Below are 4,278 nucleotides of genomic sequence, written 5' to 3' on the forward strand. Positions count from 1 at the left end.
GTGTGAACATATTGCCTGCATGTATGTAAGTACACTTGTGTGATATAATGCCTGTGGAGGTCAAAAGAGGGCATCAGCGTCCCCTGGAACTGGAGTTATGAATAGTTGTTAGCCACCCAGTTGTGGGGGCTGGGAATCAAACCCAAGTCTTCTGCAAGAACTGCCAGTGCTCTTAACTGCTAAGCCATCTCTCCAGCCCCTTCACTAGTTTTTTTTTTTTTTCTTTCTTTTTTTTTTGGAGACAAAGCCTCTAAATGAAACTTGAGCTCACTGAATGGCAAGACTAGTTGGCTAGCCAGCCTTAGGATTCATCTCTGTCCCTAGTGCTGGGACTACAAGCATGTGCCCAGCTTTTTATATCGATGCTAAGGATCTGAATTCAGATCTTCATGTTTGTGCAGCAAGCACTTTACTGACTGGGCCATCTCCCTAGAACCCACCCCCACTTGCTAATTTTTTTTTTTTTGGTCTTTTTGAGACAGGGTCTCCCTGTAGTCCCAGCTGACCTGAACTCATTATGTAGACCAGGCTGGCCTTGAACTCACAACAATCCACCTGCCTCTGCCTCCCGAGTGCTAGGATTAAAGGTGAGTGCCACCACACCCGGCCCATTTGCTAATTTTTGTTCTTTAAAAAATGTATATTCATTCATTCATTCATTCATTCATTCATTAGTGTGTGGACATGTGTGTCAGTGTGCAGAGGGTGTATTCAAGGAGGCCAGAAGTGGGCATCAGATCCCTTGGAACTCAAGTTACAGGCATTTTTGTGGGACACTAAGCTTGTTAAGTGGTGCTGGCTTCCAAATTGCATAGAGACAAGAGAATCAGAAGTTTAAGTCAGCCCAGTGTGGTGGCACAAGTCTTTAACCCCAGCACTCAGGAGGCAGAGACAGGTGGATCTCTGTGAATTCAAGGCCAGCCTGGTCTATGGTCTACATAGCAAGTTCCAGGTCAGCTGGGGTTTCTGGGAGAGCCTGTCTCAAACAGACCAAAAAAGAAAAAATAAATAAACAAACAAACAAACAAATAAATAAATAAATAAAGTTTAAGTCATCCTTGGCTACATGGTGAATATTTGGTCTACCTGGGCTACATGACACCTTGTCTTAAAAAAACAAACAAACAAACAAAAAAACAAAACAAAACAAAACCTGAACTAAACAAAACCAGGCCTGAAGAGATGACTCAGCGGTTAAGAGCACTGGTTGTTCTTGGTGAAGACCCGGGTCAAATTCCAGCACCCACATGGTGGCTAACAACCATCCATAACTCTAGTTCCTCTGTGGGCACTGCATGACATGGGTGTTCTTACATACATGTAGGCAATACACGCATACACATGAAATAATAAAAAAATTTTAAAAACCAAAAACCAAAACTAAAAAATCTGTACTTAGAGGCAGGCCGATCTCTATGAGTTCGTGGCCAACCTGGTCTACACAGTGAGTTCCAGGCCAGCTAGGGCTACAGGGAGACCCTGTCTCAAAAAGACCAAAAAAGAAAAAAATCTGTACTCACTAAACAACTTCCCATTTCCCCAACTCTCCTAGACAATAATAATTCTACTTTTTCTTCTATAAATCTATTTCAGGTGCCACATATAAATGGAATCATACAGTATTTCTCTTTGCATGAATGACTTATTTCACATGAAAGATTGCCTACAACGTACATGCTAGGCAAACTTCCTACTACAGACCTATATACCCAGCCTCTTTTTACTTTTTAGTTATTTTAAGATAGGGTCTCGCTAAGTTTCCCAGGATGGCCTTGAGCTCTCTCTTGGCCCTATTAGGCCTTGAACTTATGATCCTCCTGCCTGAACTTCCTAAGTAGCTGGGATTACAGGCCTGTGCCTCCTCCAGGTCAGGCTTCCTCCTATGTTGTATGTATGTACCACATCTTTTTAATATTTTATTATTTTTGAAATTTTATGAGTGTATTGCTTGCATGTAAGTACACCTGTGTCCTGCAATGCCTCGGAGATCAGATCACATCAGATTCCCTGGAACTGGAGTTATGAATGGTTGTTAACGGGCATGTGGGTGCTAGGAATCGAACCTGGGTCCTCTGTGAGAGTAGCCAGTGCTCTTAACTACTGAGCTATCTCTCCAAAAGCCATATATATCACATCTTTTTAACCATTTATTTTCTGATGAGCCTTTAGGCTGCTTCTTCCTCTTGACTCCTGTGAATAAAGCTACAATGAACATGGGTGTACATATCACTCTGAGATCTTACTTTCAACTCATTTGAGTATCTACTCAGAAGTAGGATTGCTGGAACACATGCTATTTCTCTTTTTTTTTTTTTTAAGATATTTTAAGAATTGAGACACTGAAGTCCCAGTACTTGGGAGCCTCACAAGGATCACAAGTTCAAGGCCAGCCTGGACTACATGGAGACTCTATCTAAAAAATAAAAATGTATGCAGGGCGTGGTGGCGTAGGCCTTTAATCCCAGCACTCGGGAGGCAGAGGCAGGTGGATCCCTGTGAGTTTAAGGCCAGCCTGGTCTACATAGTGAGTTCCAGGACAGCTGGGGCTACAGGGAGACCCTGTCTCAAAAAGACCAAAAATAAAAATAAAATAAAAAATAAAATAAAATAAAATAAATAAAAATGTAAATAAATGTAATAAATAAACATTATATATATAAATCCGGACCTGGTATTTCAGGTCTGTAATCCCAGCCATGCAGGAGGATGAGTGAGGAGGATTGAAAGTTCAGTGCCTAGCCGGGTGGCAGAGTAAGTTGAAGGGCAGACTGGGAAATTCAGTGAGAACCTGTCTCAAAATAAAAGGTTTAAGCCTGGCTTGGTAGCACATGCCTTTAATCTCAGCCCTAAAGAGGAGGCAGAGGCAGGTGGATCTCTGTGAGTTTAAGGCCAGCCTGGTCTACATAGTGCATTCCAGGCCAGCTGGGGCTATAGGAAGACCCTGTCTCAAAAAGACCGCTCCCCCGCCAAAAAAGTTTGCTTTTTTTTAAAAATTTTTTTAGAGGCTGGAACATACTTGCTTAGCATGAGGGAAGCTAGGTTCAATCTCAGTACTGCAAAAAACAAAAATAGAAAAAATGAAAATAGGGCTGGAGAGATGAATCAGTGGTTAAGAACACTGGTTGTTCTTACAGAAGACTTAGGTTTGGATCCCAGCACCCACATGGCAGATAACAACTGTCCATAACTCAAGTTCCAGGGGATTGAACACCCTCTTCTGATCTCTTTGGGGATTGCAGGGTATGGGTGTACTTACACACATGCAGGCATAACACTCACATACATAAAATAAAAAATAAATAAATAAGCTGGGTGTGGTGGTGCATGCCTGTGTCCCAGCACTTGGGAGGCAGAGGCAAGCGGATCTCTGTAAGTTCAAGGCCAGCCTGGTCTACATAGTGAGTTCCAGGACAGCTGGGGCTACAGGGAGACCCTACTTCAAACAGACAAAATGATAAATAAATACATAAATAAATAAATAAATAAATAAGCCAGGTGTGGTGGCACATGCCTTTAATTCCAGCACTTGGGAGGCAGAGGCAGGTAGATCTCTGAGTTTGAGGCCAGTCTGGTCTACATAGTTAGTTCCAAGCCAGCTGGGGCTACAGGGAGACCCTGTTTCAAAAAGATAAAATAATAATAATAATAGTAATAATAATAATAATTTTTTTTAAAGAAGAAAAAGAAAGCAATTTTTTTCTGCCTCCTGAGTAGCTGGGACCATAAATGAAAGCCCCATGGGTCAGTTCCCATTTTGTTTTGTTTGTTTGTTTATGAGGGGTCTTTTGTAGTCTGGTCTGGCCTTGAACTTGCTGTGTAGCCAAGGATGACCTTGAGTTCTTGATCTTCCAGCCTCTACCTCCACCTGCCAGGTGCTGGATTCCAGGCATTTCCTTGAACTGGGCTCTGCAGGTTCTGTTCTGATTTCCATAGCAGCTGCACCATTTCGTTTTCAGTTACTTTCCCCTTTCACTCTGTTGACACTGTTGTGCTGCTGCAAAACCAAGCTGGATTAATGCTGACCTCAGCATGATGGCCCCGAAACCATCTGTCTTCCCTGTGGTTTTGTTTTTGTTTTTGTTTTTGGTCTTTTTGAGACAGGGTCTCCCTGTAGCCCTAGCTGTCTTGGAACTCACTATATAGACCAGGTTGGTCTTGAACTCACAGAGATCCGTCTGCCTCTGCCTCCTAAGTGCTGGGACTACAGGTGTGTGCCACCAAGCTCAGCTTTTTTTAAAAATATTTTATTTATTATTTTTATTTTATGTGTATGTGTGT

This window comes from Nannospalax galili, unplaced genomic scaffold, assembly GCF_000622305.1.
Source record: "Nannospalax galili isolate Female #2095 unplaced genomic scaffold, S.galili_v1.0 scaffold1055, whole genome shotgun sequence".
Lineage (NCBI taxonomy): Eukaryota > Metazoa > Chordata > Mammalia > Rodentia > Spalacidae > Nannospalax > Nannospalax galili.